General features: G+C 41.6%; 1 protein-coding gene across 2 annotated transcripts in view; it reads left to right on the forward strand.

Annotated features, from left to right (window-relative positions):
* Positions 1–21,840, forward strand: part of VSNL1 (visinin like 1) — a 141,394-nt gene that overhangs the window by 70,878 nt on the left and 48,676 nt on the right. The window lies entirely within an intron of this gene.

The raw sequence follows: 21,840 nt of genomic DNA on the forward strand, positions 1-21,840 counted from the left end.
TCCTGTATATGTTGTCATTATCCATCCAAATATCTATTCCTCTTTTGATTCCCAGTCATTTCTTAGTATTCACTGCCACAGGACTTCACTGGGGCTATCGATTAATTATGCACTGTGGGGGAAAAAAAGTTTCTTTTTGTATGTTATAAATGTGTTGCCTTCCCTTTTCATTAACTTTTCCCTTGTCCTTGGAGTATGAGAGAGGATATGTAGGACATCTGGTTACCTTCTTTTTATTCATCATTAATTTATCACGTACCATGTCTTCTTATTTTCACTATGTATTTATTCTGTAAGAGGAGAAACATTGGAGACAGCATGAGATGTGTATTCATATTACAAAAATAATTACATTTTCATTCAAAATGGAACAACGGCCTGAAGATCAGAGGCTTCAAAGTAATTTTAAGTAGGAAAAATAATGGATAGTGGTGATGAACACTTAGTTCAGAAAATTACAGTGTTAAGTTGAGGAACAATAAAAATGCCAGCAGTCAATTTTACCAGTCCTTTGATGGCCTGGAGCTCCGTAATGATCTCTGTAGGCAAGGACTATCTGTATTTATCTGAAATGAAACTGCAGTCCATCTTTCCTGCATTTCCCCAGCTCTGGACCACACCATCCCCACAAATGTTATAAGCGTCCCCCTTCCCGCTGCCAGGGAAGGTTACTGTACAAACACTGCCATCTGCAGTGTATATGAATTAAATTACCATCTGTGCACTTTAATTTCTGTACATTAAAACAGCGTTCCAAAAAGTCCTGTCTTCCAGAAGACTGTGACTCCCTAGTTGTTGTTTTGTGAAAACCCTGCTATTACTGCTTTAGAGTGTTGTGTTTTGTATTGAGTGATTATTGATTGCCTCCGTTTTAGATGATGTTTGGCGTGTGTCCTGCATTGACTTGCATCTTATTTCTCATGCATGTTTGTAGGAAAAGTAAATAAGCGTTTGCAAAATATGTATGTGTAGCAAAATATATAAGATGTTTAACTGTTGTGGAACCATTGCTTCCTGTTTGATAAATTACAAATAAAAACTGGGGAATGAAGTCTAAATAAGTATTTGTGGAGGGGGGTTGTGTGGGAGGGACAGTTTTATGATATCATCTCCCAGCCATGAGGACTTCTTTTCAAAAGTGTTTCTGAGTCATCCTTCGAGGTCATTGTAGACTTCTACAAGGTGCTTTACCCCAGGGGGAAATAGCCCGGAGATAACATTTAGTTCCATTGTTACTGAGTGGTAGTGCAAAACATAAATCAGAGTATGAGGGTTCAGTGCTGCTTAAAAGCATGAGAACTTTGACAACACACAGAGAAGGAAAATCTGGCTATGAGCTTTAGCGCCTTTGTGTTCCACTTGTGTTTGGAAATATAAGCTAAGTAAGATTCCCCAGTGTTTGGCTATTCCTGCTTTTGTTAATAAGTACCCTTAATATTGCTTTAACATAACTCTTATGTGTTTAGCCTAGTTTGTTATCGGCTGAAAATTATATATGTCTACACGCAGGGCAAAATCCTCACTCTGCTGAAGTCAGTGGTAAAACTCCCATTGACTTCAATGAAACCATGACTTCACAGTTTCTCTCCCCTCATGTATATTCTGTAGAACAGTGGTTTTCAACCAGGGGTACATGAGCCCTCGGGGGTATGCAGAGGTCCTCCAGGGGGGTAAATCAACCAGTGGCGTAGCCAGGTTTTAACAGCAGGGGGAGCAAACACATAAAAAAGGCGCCATCCGCCACGAAGGGAAAAAAAAAAAAAAAGAAAAACCCAAGTCTTGCCGCAGAAGAAAGAAGGACCTGCCACCGAATTACCTCCAAGACCCAGAAGCTTTATGCCTTTTAATAGTGAAAATAAATATGAAAAATGCCAGCACCGGATCTGGAGCAGCAAAAGTGCAATCCTTTGCCTGAGGAGGTATAGAGGGAGGGAGAGGAGGCTGGGAAGAAAAGTTGCCCGAAGTCCTGAGCAGTAAAGTGTAGCTGGAGCAGCAGGAGGTAGAGCAGCAGCTGTGAAGGGAAGAGACCGTCCGGAGTGGAGGGCAAGTCTAGGGCTGGGTGTCAGCACACAAGTTTAAACTCCAGAGATCCAGCGCAATGCAATGGGGAGGGAGGGAGTATGTAGAGGGGAAAGGCATTTGAAATAATCATGTTAAAAAAATAACACAGAGGCAACTTTGCTGCCCTAAGGGCTTGAGCAACTTTGTGAAAAGTACGGACGGAACTTGCATCCAAACTTCCCCCACTCCCCAAACATCCAGGCAAATGTGACACCCGGGAAAGTGACAACGCACGTCAAAGCAGTACATTTCCAGGGAGCAAGACAGAGCTAGACGTTCTTGACCATTGGAGGCTGCATCTACAGATCTGTGCCTGGGGTGCAACGTATAGAGCTGTAGATCTCTGCACGGCTGCAGTGTACTTACAGAGAGTACAATGTAGGCCCAGGCATGAATAACGTACTGAGAGATACTTGGAGGTAAATCTTAACTGCTTCAACGAACCATACCCTTACAAACAACAGTGTGGACTTTAGGGACGGAAATCAATGCAGACTATGCAATACCTTATGTCTTAACATAGAAAATGCAGCAGCTTTTAATGCTACATTAAAAAAATAACCCTAAGCACATCTATGTTTTAATGCAGAGTGGCCCAGGGGATTAGCAGGAGACGGGGAGCAGCCCACTCCGGTTCCCTCGCCCCCCCCAGCCGTGTCGCTCAGGGGAGGGAGTTTGGGGGAAGGGATTCCCCCCCTGCACTCACTTGCAGCGGTGGAAGCGGAGCAGCCCGGCCCCAGCCAACTCTACTCCGCCATCTCCCAGCTGCGGCACTCCGCTTCCTGCCGCCGGTGAGTGCAGGGGAGGGGGGACCTTAACCCAACCTCCCTGCACTTACCGACGGCAGGAAGCGTAGTGATGCAGCTGGGAGCTGGCAGAGTGGAGCAGGCTGGGGCTGCATTGCTCCGCTTCCCGCCACTGCTGGTGAGTGCAGAGGGTGGGGGGGGGAGGAGGGACCTTTCCCCAATCCCCCCCGTGACATGACTGGAGCCCGGGCAATGGAAGTGGAGCAGGCTGGGGCCGCGTTGCTCCGCTTCCCGCAGCAGGCAACCCGGGGGAGGGCGCACAGGGAAACCGCTCCCCGTCCCAGCTCACCTCCACTCCGCCTCTGCCTCCTTGGGCCTGAACGCGAAGCCACCGCTTGCTTCTGTGCCCTCCCGGCTTCCTGCATGAACAGCTGATTCGTGGGAAGCCAGGGGGGAGGGGTGGAGAAGCAGAGTGGGAGGCATGTTCAGGGGAGGAGACGGAAGTGAGCTGGGGCTGGGGAGCGGGGCGGGGAGCTGCCAATGGGTGCTCTGTACCCACCAAATTTTCCCCGTGGGTGCTCCAGCCCTGGAACACCCAGGGAATCAGCACCTAAGGCACCACTTTTGGAGAATGTGCTCAGGGGGAGCGGCTGCTCCCCCTGCACCCCCCCAGCTATACCCCTGAAATCAACTCGTCTAGATATCTTCCTAGTTTTACAACAGGCTACATAAAAAGTGCTAGCAAAGACAGTACAAACTAAAATTTCATACAGACCATGACTTGTTTATACTGCTCTATATACACCTCTACCCCGATATAACGCTGTCCTCGGGAGCCAAGAAATCTTACGGCGTTATAGGTGAAACTGTGTTATATCGAACTTGCTTTGATCTGCCAGAGTGTGCGGCCCTCCCTCCTCCCCCCCCCCCCCCCCCCCCGAGCACTGCTTTACCGCGTTATAGCTGAATTCGTGTTATATCGGGTCGCGTTATATCGGGGTAGAGGTGTACTATACACTGAAATGTAAGTACAGTATTTATATTCCAATAGATTTATTTTATAATTATATGGTAAAAATGAGAAAATACGCAATTTTTCAGTAAGTGTGCTGTGACGCTTTTGTTGTTTTATGTCTGATTTTGTAATCAAGTAGATTTTAAGTGAGGTGAAACTTAGGGGTACATAAGACAAATTAGATTCCAGAAAAGGGTACAGTAGTCTGGAACAGTTGAGAGCCACTGCTTTAGAACCTCAGAGTTACAAACACCAGAATTACAAACTGACTGGTCAACAATTGTTGTTTTTAGAACCAGCAGTATGCAATCAGGTAGCAGCAGAGACCCCCCAAAAAAGGGAAAAAACAGTACAGTACTGTGTTAAATGTAAACTACTAAAAATATAAAGGGAAAGTTTAAAAAAAAAAAAAAAAGATTTGACAACGTCAGGCAACTGTTTCTGTTCTTGTTTCATTTAAATGAAGATGGTTAAAAGCAGCATTTTTCTTCTGCATAGTAAAGTTTCAAAGCTGTATTAAGTCAATGTTCAGTTGTAAACTTTTGAAAGAACAACGTTTTGCTCAGAGTTATGAACATTTCAGAGTTACAAACAACCTCCATTTCCAAGGTGTTCGTAACTCTGAGGTTCTGCTGCTTTGTTTGAGGTGGCACCAATAGTTCTGTGTTTTTGTTTTTGTGTCCCGTCCCCCCCCGCATGTTGATTAGGATTAGCTCTGAATTCATTGCAGCTGGGGTACTTTCTATGAACCTGACTATGCAGCACATAAGACGAATAGCACTCATGCAACTAGACCTTCTTGTGTAGAATGTTTGCTTGTTTACAGAACTTGTTAATGGGAGTGTTGTATAAAAGTGATATGTCTGTATACAAGTGTATATGTAGACAGTTTAATAGAACACCTTGTATTGGCATATAAAAATATTTTAATATTGCCTGTAAATTTGTAGATTCAATAAAGTTTTTGTTGTTGTTTTGTTTTTAATGCACTGCAACTGACTTGCAGTGTGTAACTCTTAAGAGATCTGAAGGTGTAGGGTTACTGTTGTGATTTTGACTGAATTGGTGTCATGGCTATCAAGATTAGACCCCAGACTTTGTTCCCACATAGCTGAATGATACTGAATAGTTTTAGCAGCAGTTTTACTGGAGGGTTGTATTTATTTAGTGTTTATAGTATATTCCTCATAAGAAACTAATTTACAAAAATACCTTAAAGTAAAATTTGGGACCGGAGGCAAATCAACCTAAATACATGGGCATTCTGAATTCATATTGTGATTCCATACATCTTATTTTGATTTAAAAGGCCAAATTCATTCTGCTTTAAGTTTTGAGTTCAGCAGGATTACATCAGGAATAAATGTGCCCCGTAATGTGCAAGTGTACATAATGGGCATTAATGATAACATGAGCTATGTGTGTGTACTAAGTGGAAAATAGGCTCCTATGATGTCATACTTCTTGGAATCGGGTCACTGAACATTGCAAGCATGTCCTCTGGGTTAACAGTGAAAGCAAATACCAATAGTCCTACAAATGGAAAGGAAATATTCAGAGCCATTATGGTATAATGCACCTTAGGTTAGTGTTAAATAATAAATTGGGTGTAAAGTTTTATGGGTTTCTAATGTATTTTATTAAACCAGATTACTGAGTTTAAATTTAAATTGTTCTGAAAAATATAATACGATTTGATTAATTAGTCAAATAATTTTTCATGTTTTGGGCTATCCCTCATGTTTCCTGACTGAGATCCAACTGAATTCTACTCTGTCATTTTAAGAGTGTATGGGGGAACAAATAGGCTCTATTCTCAAATATTTACTGAAGATTAGGTAGGTGGATCTCCATTCCAGCCCCTCACCCCAGCCCAAATTTCAGGCTATGCCAAAATGTATTGTAGGAAGTACATAGCTCCTCAAAATCTTAATAAACAGTACTTGTCCACCCACTAGCATATTTATAGGGTCTCGGGAGTAAGACATTCAAATATATACACAGGGATTGTTGTCGTTTGGACAAAACGGGGAAAAACAAAACAAAAAAAACGTGTTGGGAGAAGTTTCCCAACTTGAAGGCTGGATATCTTGCATAGTGAGGAAGGATGGTTTTTTGTGGGGTGAAGGCACTGGACAGGGGCTCTAGAGATCTAGGGTCAATTCCTCGCTCTGCCCTAGACAAGTCCCTGTGTAAACTTGTAAACCATTTAATATCTCAGTGCCTCAGTTCCTCATCTGTAAACTGTGAATAAAAATACTTCCTTTCTTCTACTCTTTATCTTTGTTTTATGTTTAGACTGTAAGTTCGTTAGAGCAAAGACTGTCTTTTATTATATGTTTGCACAATGTCTAGCACAATGGGAGATGAGCTCAGTTGGGGAATCTAGGCACTACTATAAAAATAATAATATTCATCAACAAAGACAACCATTTCAACTCTACAATAATGTTTAAGTATTGATGGCTTTATCTAATAAAGTAGGAATGATGTCTTAATTCTTCTCTAATAAGAAAGATATTTAACTGGTTTGGATAAAACATGAACCTCCGTAAACCTTTGTCCATGTTTAAAACTGAGCCTAACCTGAACCTTTTTTTAATGTTTGGATGTGGGCTCCCCCACCCTCCCCCATTACTACCTGCAGCTGTATAACCAGAAGTAACAAAATAAAATACGGAAAGTTGTTCTTTCATAATGACTGGAAATAAAAATGTCAGAAATTGTGTGAAAGAATCTGTTCTCATGAGGTTTCCAGCCCAGTTTTTCCTGTCTATAGGGTTTGGATTATTCACTTGAGTTTTGAGTGCCTGTGTCAAAGGCCACTGAAGTCAATCAACGTATTTTCATTAATTTCACTGGGCTTTGGATCAGGCACTGGGTAAGCATCCAATCTATGGGCACTTATTTGAACTCTGAACCTTGTGAGAGTCTTGCATCACTGGTGCCCATCCTAGTGCCCATAGATGTCACCATCTTATTCTGCCTTTAAACCTGCTGCCTCCTCACCCTGTTACTCATGCCACTGTATGCAAGACAGCAGAACAAGGGACATCGTTCTCATCACAACAAAATTAGGAGGATCCTTGTCCAACCCTGCTAAAGAGAATTACTGCACTGTAGCACTTTACTGGACATTCTCACTTGTTCCACTCCACTGCAATATTAAAGGGAACTAGATGAGTATACCAATGCGGGACAATGAACCAGTTCTCTCTTAGTATACTAGAGGGGGGTGGAGCAAGGGTAGATGGGCATGCTATTTATTTCAGGGAAGTCTGTCTGTGTGTGCCTTACAGGATGTAAACATTCAGGAACAATTCAGCTATATGTAAAGATCACTCCTGGAATTCTGAGAAGTTTCCTAGACCATAGAGCAGTTCATTTAGTAGGATATCCTGTATGCTTTTTACCAGCAGCATGTACACACCTAACATGATGTTGTCATACATCATATCTATGTATCTATAAATATGACTTAAGGATCCATGAGGAAGATAATAGTAATTATTTTATAATGAGCTTTTTAAATAGAAATTGGATAAGAAGCCATTATTATTAATAATAAGAATTTATTATTTATTCTCAGGGGTGGAGCAAAGGTCCCCAATCAGGGCTAACGTACACAAACAAGTAAAACAAAGCCAGTCCTTGCCCCCAGAGATTTCACAATCTATATGACTAGATGCAACAGAGAGATAAAAATACAAATGGGGACCTGGTGGGGAGAAGGCGCAGTAGCACTATCAATGTGGGGAGGGATAGCTCAGTTTAGACTTCAAAATAAGTATCAAACGAGATCAGCACATTGTATGCCAGGCTGTTCTGAAATTGAAATCCTGACCTCATTGAAACCAATGGAAGTTTTCCATCCTGGCTCTTATTTAGGGGTTTAATTTTAAGATAAGCTTTTTTGAAATTCTGGCCACAGTTGTGGGAACTGAGCACTTAAAAATCTGGTTGTGAGCTCTTTTGAAAGTCTGGCCCTAACAGCTGAATTCAGATTCTCTCATAAAGTATAAAGAAAGTTTCTTTGGTAACCATAGAATTTAAAGGCTAACATATCTTTGTGTTTATCTTTTTTGTGTGAAAAGCACGAAGATACGATAGTGATGGGCAACCTTAAAAAAACCCTGGTTAGATAGTAGAAAGGTAATCCAACCCAGAGCATTTAAAAAGCTGACACACATCCATGCATATATTACATTCCAAAAGATCTTAATGAGGGAAAGCCACACTAGGAAAATTCTCCAGATACTTCAAAAATATGTAAATTCATTCCCATTTTCCATCTCTCTAAAGATTTCTTTTTTTGAAAAGCATGTTTGCTAATTACAAAAACTATTGTGCATCATTTATAAAGGGCTTTGTTCCATTACAGCTAACCTTTACTACCTCTTGGGTCCCTCATTTGGAATGTCCAAATTATTTCCATGGCAAAACCCTGTGAATTCATAAGTACAGGTTATGACTTCCCTGGAGGATAAAACAGAAGGAAAGGAGCGGTGCAGCGGTAAGGGAGAAAGCCATCATTAAAACATAATATCAGGGAATGCAGAAAAACACTGGCAAAGTAAGAGCCCAATCCTGCTGCCACAATCAGGCCATGGATTTCTTTGTGTAGTTATTGTTTTATTATTTGTTTAAAGCGGTGCTAAAAGCTCCCAAATAGAGATAAAGGCCCCATTGTGCTATGCCAGTGGTTCACAACCTTCTTCCAACCATGACCTCATTTTACAACAGAAAAAAAGTTTTAGGATCCCCCTTTCTTACTTTTCAGGACCCGCCCCCCCCTCACCCTACCCTGCCTCCATCTAGCCATAAAGAAACCTGTTCTTAGGAGTCGCAAATGCCATGTTGAGAACCCATGTGCTAGATACTGAACATACTCCAGTAAGAGACAAACCATTCCCGAAAGAGCTAACACTCTAAATAACCAAGACAGACCAAGGGTGGGAGAAAAGAAGTATGATAGTCTCTAATTTACGTATAAGGAACTAAGACATGCAGAGATTAAATGACTTGCCCAAGATCACACTGGAAGTTTGTGACTGAGCAGGGAACTGAAATCAGATCTCCCAAGTTCCAGTCCAGTGCTCCAAATGCAAGAGCATCCCTCCTTGTTTGTTTGTTTGTAGCATAAATGTTTTCTTTTGCTCTGGAATGATTCAGTGAGCACTCTCTTTAAATTGCAAGAGCACAAGGTCTACAGGGATTCATTATAGCAAAGATGACTAGATTGTAGCCAAATGTGTACTGTGGATAGATCTATTATTATATATAAAGGGTGGCCTCTTCTTAATTAAGGTTGTGACCATCTTCTGGTATTTTAGGTCTCCTGTAAGTTTGATTTAGTCATAGCTTTAAACACTAGGAAGATGGTGAACTGCTGTCTTTTAGTAAGTTTAATGTGCCACATTTTTTACAATCGGCCTTTCTACTTGTTTAAATTATTTAAAACCGTTCAGCACTACAAGGTTCATGAAGGAGTCTCTGAAACTAAGGGAAGTATAAGACATTTTATTTTGATACTGGAGTAAACTTGTATTGTGAGAGATAAGGAATTTTGTTTCAAAATATAGGAATGTTTTTCTGTGGTGCCATGTGTCTATTTTCAATATCTGTTTTGTAGACACAACTCAGGCTGAACAAACAGTCTTCATGTTACGGAAGGTGCACATGGGAACTCTGAGTTCAAAACTGAGCCCTGACGTAAACAGTACAATTCCACGGATCCCAGGGCTGAATTGGCCCCAAATATTGTATTGGACTCAGTAACATGTTAAGAAACCAAATGTCCATAGTGATCCCCGCCTTCATGGTCTCCAGGAGAGACTGTCGCAACTCACTATACCTATGTCTGAGCTATCCAACATTAAAAAAATTCAGTTAGTCCAGAATACAGCAGCCTGCCTGTTCACCAACACTAAGCACCAGGGATACATCATCCTGGTGCTCTGCTCACTATGCTGGCTTTCAGTAGAATACTGGATCAGATTCAAGATCTCAGATCTTCAAGACCCTCCATGGAACTGGTCTGAAATACCTCCGAGAGTGCCTTTCTCTTTGTAGTGATGGCCTCCCCTGAGAGCTATATTTCTTAAAGACAATGAAACTTCAAGCCCAAGCGTAATAGCAGTAAGAGCTGGAGGCGGGGCTTTCTCAGCAGTGTGTTCTAGGTTTTGGAATTCGCTTACTAGAGAATATTATAATAACCACAAATCTCACCACTTTCAGTGTGAATTCCAAAACACAGCTTCGAGTTAGCTTTCCCCCAGAATAAAACCTGCAACAAATGTGGGGAGGATGGGAGAGAGAGAAGAGCATTTCAGAGAGTGAGGGGGGAGAATAAACAGGAGATATGCAGTGGCTTTGTTCTTTTTTGTGCTGGGCATTCTTGTGGGTCGGTAGGTTAATAATGAATAGTTGTGCCTCTTTAGGAAGGTCTTTGGCATAGTACAACCATCGGGTGCTGGATCAGGCATCAGTTTAGATGCCTTTTATTATTATGTAGGCTGTAGTTGAGATTCAGATCAGGTTTCTACTAACCATAGCTTGAACAGTCCCAGTACCTTGGGATATCAACCTTATTTTTACTGAACGAGAGTAAATTCCCCTCTTTTCATGTTTAATTAAGCTCACATGAATTGCCTGTTTTCACCAACAACCCTATTAATTGCAGAGTTGAGATGACTGACTTAGCATGAGAGTTTGCTCTCTTAATTGTATATTCAAGCACAACAAAACAACACTAAAGAAAACATGGAGGTTGGAAGATAAATGGACAAAAGCAAGAAAATTCAGTGTAGAGAAATATATACTGATATTTCAAAGGACTAGTGAAAAATGCTAGATCCCACTTTGTCTTCAGGAGTGGTTTGTATGGAATCCATACTGCCCAAGGATTTTCCAGGCCTGTTGGTTGCCGAGATAGCACTCCCGCCAGAAGTGAATGTACAGCCTTTCATAAAACCTCGCTCGCATCCAGAGAAACAGAAGCAGAGGTAACCCAGCATCTCCTTATTTATCACGGAGAGGAGTTAACAACAAAATCTAGTTGGGATTATTTAAAAACTAACACTGTTAAATAACAGGTTTCAGAGTATCAGCCGTGATCGTCTGTATCCGCAAAAAGAACAGGAGTACTTGTGGCACCTTAGAGACTAACAAATTTATTTGGGCATAAGCTTTCGTGGGCTACAGCCCACTTCTTCGGATGCTGTAGCCCACAAAAGCTTATGCTCAAATAAATTTGTTAGTCTCTAAGGTGCCACAAGTACTCCTGTTCTTTTTACTGTTAAATAAGACAGTCAATAAAATAGAGTCAGAGGTTGCTCTGAAATCCTGTGTGGGTCTTGCCATCAATTTTCTACAAAGTCCAGTCACCTATTAGTAGACTTGGAAAGACTAGATTTTTATCAGTAGATATCGGTAAACATTGATTTCACTCTGCAGAAAACCCAATGAAAAAATATTTTGATCAAAAATAAGAGACCTTTACAGTTAGGCAAGGTAAGAAAAATACTGTTTGAGAACTTCTTAGAGTTTGATTTAAGGATATGTATTTTGTATGTGATGTTGGTTAAACGGTTATAAAGCTTTAACTTTTTGAATCTCAGCATTTACTGTCAATAAATAACTATTGTTGGACCCCCCCCCCCATTGTCTGATCCCCTCTTAATTTCCTACAACTGTGAAAATTTAAATTTGATAAAAATTGAAAAAAAAAAGCTTAAAATAACCATTTATATGACCCATCAAAATTATAAGCAAAATAAAAATCAAATTCTACCAAGCCTACCCATAAGGTATTTCAGGCTGTGCTTATCTCCCTCACGCTGGATTCTTTTCTACCATATGCAAAATGCACCATATATATAACTTTTAATCTGAGGTGCTAAAGGGCTAGGGAGAGTGTCTCCCAGACCTACTGTTCATCATTAAGAAGGTGCAGTAATGTCTTTCTACTCCCTTCCCCTCACAGCTCATTCTGAATGAGTTTCGCCCACCTGTTCCTTAAAGAAGTGTTACTGTCAATCTGACTAAGTTCTAAAGAGATTGGGACCCCTTCCTTCATGTATGTCATTTCCCCCTCTTATTTCCCAGTTTGCTATCCTTTGCAGCAGTTGTGGTACCTCACCTCATAGCATGGTACTTCACCTCCAGTGTTGCCAGAGCAGTCAATATGTCAAGTGATGCTATAGAGAAATAACTGCTTTCTACCTTTAGAGACTCACCAGATACATTTTGCAGTGTCTACTCCCTTGATGTGTGTGGCATAAGGTTAATGATATGTTGAATACCGTACATTTGGGACAGAAATCTCAGCACAATTTAAAGCCATGTTAATATCTGTTATAAAGCATCCTAGCAGTGGGGTGAGAATCTAGCCGGTGGAGCTTCATGTCAATGGAACTATGGCAATTTACATCAGCTGAAGATCTGACCCAGTATGTCGGTATCTAGAATAAGGAACTTGTCAGATTCTCAGCTCTGCCACTAACTCACTGTGTGGCCTGTCTGTGTTCTTATAGCATGCCCAGCATCTTAATATGCATTACACCTTGAATGGTCCCTTAGAATATGTGTTAACTACTTTTGCTAAACAATGTGTTCCCCCTTGTATTTAGCTTTGACACTCTGAGTACCTTTCCTGGGCCTGAAAAAGAGCTCTGTGGAGCTTGAAAGCTTGTCTCTTTCACCAACAGAAATTGGTCCAATAAAAAATATTATTTCATCTACCTTGTCTCACCTAAACCCAGTCACTTAACTTCTCTGGGACTATGTTTAACAAGAGATGATTTGGGATCTAGCTATGAAAAAGTTTCCAATATTTGGGAGTATTTGGATACAAGTTTCTGGGTTGGTACCAACACTAACTTCTGTAAAAGGCATGACATGCTCCCCAGAAAACACTAGGAAGGAGCAGTCACTGAGTTTGCTTGAGTCCTGGGGACTCCTGTTCTGTTCAGGGTGCACAGGGAATGGAGGTTCTCTGCACCCGCTCCTACTCACTCATATGAGGGCCAAGTTTTGACTTTCTTTAAGGTGAAATATTCTTTTCCTTTAACCCTATCTCCCTCTTTAAATATTTTTTCCCATGCACCTTTATTTAAATATGTAGCTGTTTCCTAATTTGGTAATGATATGCCCTAATTTTGTATTATGTATCAGCACAGATAATTATGTAATTAGGCTATGTATCTGTAATGATAGAGATGTCTAAGTACCTAACAATTAAGACAGAAAATTATGTAGCCAAAATCCTCTAAAACATTATGAAATAAGGCCTGCAGAGTGCACCTGCAGAGCACTTCAGAATACTTCCCCCTGCCCACCTGCATTACCTGTCTTTCAAGGATTAACTTCAGCCAGCTGTTTTCATCTGATAGCTGATCTCAGCAGTGCCCTTAGATAGCTGGGAGCAGGTGCAGTTTGCATCTGAAGTGCATGTGATGCAGCGCTAGTGTTACTGTTTCACAGTTTGCCCTAGCATCTTAACATGGGTATTGGAAAGGATGGGGGAGACAATGGATCCTTGCAAGACTCCTCTGAAAGTAGAAGAGCTGACATCCATCTGGATGAGGCTTGGGAAGAGAATGGTTGAAGCCCCCTCAGTGCAATCATGCTAATCCCTACCACATCTACGAGTAGGATTCTAGAGCTGATTGTATCAAATGCTGTCGAGAAGGCCAGCAGTGTGAATATGGAGATGAGAAAGGTGTGAATTACTGGGGTGAGCTACACATCCACAATGAAAGTCATAATATTCTAGCCATGCAAAGATGGAAAAAGAGCATTCTTGTAACAGCTCCAAACTGGACATTCAAAAGCTGCCAGGGATGTAACAGTATCCCCAGGATACAAACGCCGGTAACAGAAGCAAGGGATACCCTTTTAGTCAAAGGGGCCACTGTTATCCCTGCCATCTCCTCTTGTTGCTTCCCCAAATCCAATATCACCTCTGCCTTGTCTGGGTTGAGCCTTGGACTGTTAGCTGCCATCCAAGCCCTAGATGTAGGGAACTGAGTGACTGCACCATCCCTCTCCAATGCTGCACAAAGACCTAGCTGAGTGTTATCAGCATACTAATGGCACTGCACCCAGAACCATCTCCCTATATCCCCCGAGCTGTCTTGTACTGAACAGAAGGGGCCTTAGTGGCACTCCGTATTATAGGATTAAAAAATCATAGATTCCAGTATTAGGCCCCCTTAGCTTAAAATAAATATTTTTTTAGTAAAAAATCAATATCCAATTTGAAGAATTGTTTAAAAAATGAAAGTAAATAAATAAAATAACTCTTGGCCTGAGAATGATTAATTTTCAAACTTATGGTACATGGGTGGTTCCCACAAGTCAGTGGGAATCCTATGGCTAGAATCTCGAACAGCTCTATTGAAGTGTGTCTTTCATTTTTGAGCATTTAAAGCAAATGTTTGCTGCTGAAGTATAAGTATCTTCAAATGAGAATTTAGAATGGAAATGTTTATACCCTGGTATATACAAAGGTTCTGTGGAACACTACCATAATAAAGCAACCAACCAATCTGTTTATCATTTTCGACTAGAGTTAAAATATAGTATGTAACAAGGAAAACTTGAGGAATTTATGGTTCTAGATTAAAATTGTAAGGAAAATACAGGGATTGGTGTGACTACTCACATGAGTACCTGCTGCAAGATGTGTGTACTCCATACTTATTCTTTTAATCTTTCCCTCATGGGAATTTTTCTACATAAGAAGAGGAAAGTCTTGTCTGAAACTGGTGTTTGCAGTGGGCCTGATTTTACTTTCACAGCAGTGTAAATCGGGAGTTAGTGGTGTTATTCCAGTGTTAAACCAATATGTAACTGAAAGGAAGAATCGGACCCATTGTACTCTTTCCAGATTCCCTTTCCACTTGCCACTCCTTCCTGGACCCTTAGAGAACCGCACGTGCTTTGAATGTTCAGATAAAGTCTATTTTCACCTTCAAAAGACTAAGCTGCTTGCGCAGATACTGCCAGCAGCTTCATAACATTTTAGGAGGAAGTATAGTTGAAAGCAAAAAATAAGGGGAGAGGAAAAGAGGAGGAGTCCATGTAATTCAACAGTTTCCCCCCAAAATGAAATGTTTCATTGTTCTTTTTTCTCTCCTTTGCATGTGAACAACAAATGTAAAACATGTTTCATTTCTCTAAAACAGGCTCATTTTGCTGTAAGCATCACAGCATTTGTATGTGAAAATGATGAAATTTTGCCTGAGACAAATGTGTGACATTTTTTAGGTTTGTTTCCACAGTGAAAACTCAACACATTCAGTCCCCAAATTGTGCTTTCCTGGTAAAGGTGACAGTTGACACTTCACCAAAATTACCCAGTTCTTGTGAAAATGATTCGTTTAGCACAACTCTCTCCTAAGACAATCCTACAAAAGAGGACATTAGTTGGGAGAGTCATATACAGTCTTAGAGTTTGAGGCCAGAAGGGACCCCCAGATCATCTAGTCTGACCTTCTGTATATCACAGGCTACTGCCACCACCTAGCCCTCAACCAGTGAAATAAGACCAAAGTATTACAACGCACAGAGACTAGAAATAAGATCCCGAACTCTAACCAATGGATTATTCCGAGTTCAGTGCAGAGTGGGAATTTTCTTGCCTGGGTACAATGAATGTATTCATTCCAGAAATAAAGAGGTTGCCAAATAGATGTTTGAATAAAAGTATGTTTGTGCTTTATATGTGGGGAAAAAATTGCTCAAGAATAGTTAATCCCTGTGAAAATATTACTCCTGTATTACTGCCATGGTTAGCCTTTGCCTTAGGGTGTCTTTCACTGTGGCAAGTTATGTGTTTCAGTTTTCTATACTTGAGCCATTGTTCTTTGTTTTCACGGAATGGCTCCTCCCAGGCGTTTTCTTCAGTTTCACCCATTTTGGGCTTATGCACCCACACGTCAGACACTGCAAGAGTATCTTGTGCTGCGTTTCAGATTCCAGCTTGGTAGAATGTCATTATTCTACTTACAGTATTGTGAATTGGAGAAAGAATCGAAGGGCTTAATCCTGTAAGAATCACCGATTTCAATGTGAATGGCTCATGGGAATAAGGAATACTCAAGTGAATGAAAGTTTTCAATAAGGGGTGAGATCCTCACCTCTGCTCTGGCCCTTTTATGCCAAGTAAAAGACTGGAGCGGTATAAAAGTACTCTTAAAATCCCTGTCTGCTGAGGGGAGTATTTCCATGGGTCAGGAACTGAGGAGGACCGCCATAAGGCTGCTTTCCATGGATGCCCTCTGATGCCCTGACATGGGGACATTCCAGAGGTGGGGCTGGGTGTGGGAGGGACATGTCAGAGTGGGGCCAGTTTACATAGTCCGAGCAGCGCTACAGCCCATAGGGCAGCCCCAGGAGGCTACTGTAACTTACTTGGAAAGATCCACCCCAGAATTTACCATTGGCTTCCTGAGAATTGGAAGATCCTTGTTCAGATCCTTTCTCCACGTCAGCAGAGGAAGGAATTGAACCCCGGTCACCTGCATCTCAGGTGAGTGCTGTAACAGCTGGGCTAGGAGAAGCTGGAAGAGGCATGCCTGTCGGATTCCATTCTCACAGGTTCTGCAGGGTTTTCTAGTTCATCAGCCAAACATAAATTATACTCCCATATCTGCTGTCAGAGCCTTTTCTAGCGCCACCAGGTCAATGCCACTCAAAATATCTACAACCAGCCACACATTATTGCTGGTACCCATTGGAGAAATGCCATCTAGTATGGAAGACGACTGTTGATGGCACTTGATGCCTCTTTCCTTTTCCAGTGCTGCTAAAGCCCCATGTCCAACCCTGGTTGTAGTGTTCAGGAATTAAGGAACTTTCAGAAGATTGCATTTGGAGAGGCAACATGGCCAGTGGGCAGAGCACTGGACTGGGAGTCAGTTGAGTTAGGTTCCTGGCTTTGCCACTGTCCTGCTGTGTGACCTTAGGCAAGTTTCTTCACTGTTCTCTTCCCCTTCTATGTCTGTCTTGTTTATTCACATTGTAAACTCTTTGGCATTACTGTAATATAAACAATCATAATAGTAAAAGTGGATTTGCCTAGGTAACTCCAAGCCCTGTGATCTACCAGTTTGTTGTAGAAAGTTTAAGAATATAATAAAGATTCAAATGGGAGAGAGGGAGAAGGAAGATAGTTTCCCCCCCCCTTTGAAAGAAAGCCAATATTAAGGTACATTAGAGCCCATGGGCATAGATGAAGCTCTGTTTATGAAACAACTTTGGATGGGCTTAATGCCACAACAGTTTAGGTGCTGACTAGCTGGTAATTATAAGCTTATGGCTGTGATAGAGAATAATACAAGAAAGCATGGTACCATTCAAGGCAGTCATTTTCAGGGAGTCAGAAAAAACAGTCTGTATTTTGGATGTGCCTGGAAGGCAGATTACTTGTGTGTATTGTTAGGATCTACCAGCAGTTCAGGTATCTCAGTAAATCCAAATATAGGGTGTGATGCTCCTCTCCCTTCTGCCGGTTATGCACCACTGTAGCTTCTTGGACTTGAGATTTACTCCAGTGTCAGAGGAGTATCAGACCAGTGGAATTCAGCTACGTTCAGTCTTTTCCTGGTCTCCTCTGGAATCCACAGTGCAGTGGTGCTGGAACAATTTGTATAGTGGGGGTGCTGAGAGCCATTGAACCAAACTGTAAATCCTGTATATGATGGAAACCACTTCAAGCCAGGGGGTGCGGCAGCATCCCCAGCATCCCTAGTTCCAGCACCTATGCCACAGTATACTTGTCAAAGCCTAAGGCTGCTCATATTCCTACCTTTTAAACCCTTAATTTTTTAGGATTTACCTCCCTACTGCCATCCTTATAGCTAAGGAAAACTAACTGGGACTCTTTTCAGAATTAATCTTCAGTCAATCACAGACATATAAGGAAGTCCCTCCTAAGGGCTAATCAAACTATCATCTTCCTCAGTGACGTAGCCTAGCCTTTTCTGGCCGCATTTCTGATGATCTAGAAGAGGTCAGTTGAAATTCAGCATTATGCAACACTTCTATCCAGTTGCCTGTATAGACCTTATCACCGTAGCATCTGAACATACAGGTTTTAGGATTACTGGAAGTAAAATAACAAGGAGTCTGGTGGCACCTTAAAGACTAACAGATTTATTTGGGCATGCATCCGAAGAAGTGAGGTTTTTACTCACGAAAGCTTATGCCCAAATAAATCTGTTAGTCTTTAAGGTGCCACCAGACTCCTTGTTGTTTTTGTAGATACAGACTAACACGGCTACCCCCTGATACTGGAAGTAAAATAGTTTACAGATTCTTTTTTCCCAGTGAAAGGATGCACAGGCAATCATGTCTTAATGATTTTGCTTTGAACCTATGTAGGACATTTCATTCGAAGGTCTCATAATAGCACTTTGCAAACATCCAGTAAAGACTGTTGAGGCAACCCCACACTTACCATTTATTCCTGAATTTGTTTGCTAAAAATAAAGGGCCCAATCTTGTTCCCATTGATGTTGGTGGCCAAATTGCCCATTGACTTCAACAGAAATAAGGTCAAGCCCAAAATGGTTAAATGGACTTTACTCAAGTAGACAAGAGGAGAAAATAGAAGTGGAGATATATGGGGAAAATGTATGCCTACGGTAGGCTGTAAATTAGTTCCTTGGCTTAATGTTGATTCATAGTTTAAAAAAAAAAAAACGTTTGTGACATTTTATTAGCTTGTATGATAATTACAATAATTACTTTACAAGGCACAAACCAGGAAATTCTTAATAAGACAATATAATTACAATACATAGCCAAAATAATGCTTCCTTACATTCCTCACTTCGTTTTTGTGAAGCTTGATTACTTAATGTTTGTACAGCACTTTAAGATGAAAAACACTATGTAAATGCTAAGCACTGTATTTTCTAGTTGTTGGAGGATGCAGCGTAACTGATCATCTCTTATACAATCCTTAAAAATGCAGACAGTTTTAAAACAGATTTGTTTTATGTAAAATAATATTTATTTTTATTTGTCTGTTGGGAGCTAGACCTGGGAAAGGATGTGGTTCAATTGTAACATTACACTTATGACAGGTTTCAGAGTAGCAGCCGTGTTAGTCTGTATCCGCAAAAAGAACAGGAGTACTTGTGGCACCTTAGAGACTAACAAATTTATTAGAGCATAAGCTTTTGTGGGCTACAGCCCACTTCTTCGGATGCATAGAATGGAACATATATTGAGGAGATATATATACACATAGAGCGAGCATGAAAAGGAGGGAGTTGTCTTACCAACTCTGAGAGGCCAATTAAGTAAGAGGGGAAAAAAAACTTTTGAAGTGATAATCAAGATAGCCCAGTACAGAAAGTTTGATAAGAAGTGTGAGGCCTTGGCTACACTCACGGATTCACTGTGCTGCCGCGGCAGCGCTGTGAAGCGCGAGTGTAGTCGCGCTGCCAGCGCTGTGAGAGCTCTCTCGCAGCGCTGCAAGTACTCCACCTCTCCGAGGGGAATAGCAGCCCTGTGAGCGAGCGTGCAGCGCTGCAGGCGCTGATTACACTGGCGCTTTACAGCGCAGCACTCGCTGCACTCGGGGGGGGGTGTTTTTTCACACCCCTGAGCGCAGGAAGTGCAGCGCTGTGAATTGCCGGGGTAGCCAAGGCCTCAGAGTACTTACATGGGGAGATAGATTCAATGTTTGTAATGGCTCAGCCATTCCCAGTCTCCATTTAAGCCTAAGTTGATTGTATCTAATTTGCATATCAATTCAAGCTCAGCAGTTTCTCGCTGGAGTCTGTTTTTGAAGCTTTTTTGTTGCAAAATTGCCACCCTCAGGTCTGTCATTGAATGACCAGACAGGTTAAAGTGTTCGGTTTTTGAATGTTATGATTCCTGATGTCAGATTTGTGTCCATTAATTCTTTTGCGGAGAGACTGTCCAGTTTGGCCAATGTACATGGCAGAGGGGCATTGCTGGCACATGATGGCATATATCACATTGGTAGATGTGCAGGTGAATGAGCCCCTGATGGCATGGCTGATGTGATTAGGTCGTATGATGATATCACTTGAATAGATATGTGGGCAGAGTTGGCATCGGGCTTTGTTGCAAGGATAGGTTCCTGGGTTAGTGTTTTTGTTCAGTGATGTGTGGTTGCTGGTGAGTATTTGCTTTAGGTTGGGGGGTTGTCTGTAAGCGAGGACAGGTCTGTCTCCCAAGATCTGTGAGAGTGAGGGATCATCTTTCTGGATAGGTTGTAGATCTTTGATGATGCGCTGGAGAGGTTTTAGTTGGGGGCTGAAGGTGACAGCTAGTGGTGTTCTGTTATTTTCTTTGTTGGCCCTGTCTTGTAGGAGGTGACTTCTGTGTACTCGTCTGGCTCTGTCAATCTGTTTTTTCACTTCAGCAGGTGGGTATTGTAGTTTTAAGAATGCTTGATAGAGATAGGTGCTTGTCTCTGTCTGAGGGATTGGAGCAAATGCGGTTGTATCTTAGAGCTTGGCTGTAGACAATAGATCGTGTGGTGTGTCCTGGATGGAAGCTGGCGGCATGTAGGTAAGTATAGCGGTCAGTAGGTTTCCGGTATAGGGTGGTATTTATGTGACCATCGCTTATTAGCACAGTAGTGTCCAGGAAATGGACCGCTTGTGTGGATTGATCTAGGCTGAGGTTGATGGTGGGATGGAAATTATTGAAATCATGGTGGAATTCCTCAAGGGCTTCTTTTCCATGGGTCCAGATGATGATGAAGATGTCATCAATGTAGCATAAGTAGAGTAGGGGCGTTAGGGGACGAGAGCTAAGGAAACGTTTTTCTAAGTCAGCCATGAAAATGTTGGCTTTTTCTTTTATGGGCGTCTATTATCCCCCCTGCCATCCCAGTTTTTCACACTTTCTATCTGGTCACCCTAGTCCCATGTGTTGCTGTCTAGTGTCTTATCCCCTGGACCACACTGCTTGTTTGTCTCCACTCTGCCTCCCCTGTGTGCCTCAAAACTGACGTAGCGGGACTGCTTCTAAGAGGAATCTCATCTATCTTCTGAGACTGTCCTGTTAGAGGATTATTTTAGGCTGCAGAGACATTTTAAAAACAAATGTATCCTCCACAACACCATGTTGATACATTTAACAGCGGCAATGAAAATATCATTTTTAACCTAAACAGCCATGCAAGATGCTAGCTCAGTCTTTTGTAGCTGGTATACTGTTAGCTTCAAAGCATGCCATTTAACAGGGCACTAGAAGTGATTCTTGTACAGCTTGCTTCCTGCATCAAAAGCAGTAACATTAAACATGAAAAATAAATCCACATTTGTTTTATATAGTGCCTTAGGCCCAAACAGCACAGGGGTATACAAAAGAGGCCAAATTAATCTCTGGCATAAGTCTGTAGAGTCACATCGGGTATGAATTTGACTCATTGTGTAGATTGTTTCAGTAACACAGATTGTGCTTCTGCATTGTTTTGAACATCCCAAACAGTGACTTTTGGGTATGCGAAGAATGCAGAACTGGGGCTAAAGTCTACAATGCTGAACTTGGGCACAGTCCTCCAAGATGCTGAACTCCGTCTCCAACCAAACCAGCGCTTAAGCATGTGCTTTACTACAAGGTTGTGAGTAGTCCCTTGAAGTCACATCCTTCCTCTCTGACTTGGATCATTCAGAACCCATTAGATGACTTTTGGATCCTTCTGGATGCCTTAAAAATAAGACACTATATATAGGAGCTTCAGGTATAATTCACCAGTCTATCTGCATGGTGCAACTGGAACTACCACAGTATGGACTGAAACAGAGATCTCTGACTGTAAACAAAGGTGCAGTGACAAAACAGTTGGCTCTGGGTTCATATTTACATGCCCAAGTTTTGATGGCTCTGAGTTAACACACAAGTTTTGATGCTTGTTTAAATATATACTGTCATTAAAAAAAGACATTAGCTGAAAACCTGGCCCTATTGAAGTCAAATGGGAGTTCTGCTATTGACTTCAATGAGGCCAAAATTTCCTCCTGT

The sequence above is a fragment of the Malaclemys terrapin genome, chromosome 3 (genome assembly GCF_027887155.1).
Source record: "Malaclemys terrapin pileata isolate rMalTer1 chromosome 3, rMalTer1.hap1, whole genome shotgun sequence".
Classification (NCBI taxonomy): Eukaryota; Metazoa; Chordata; order Testudines; family Emydidae; genus Malaclemys; species Malaclemys terrapin.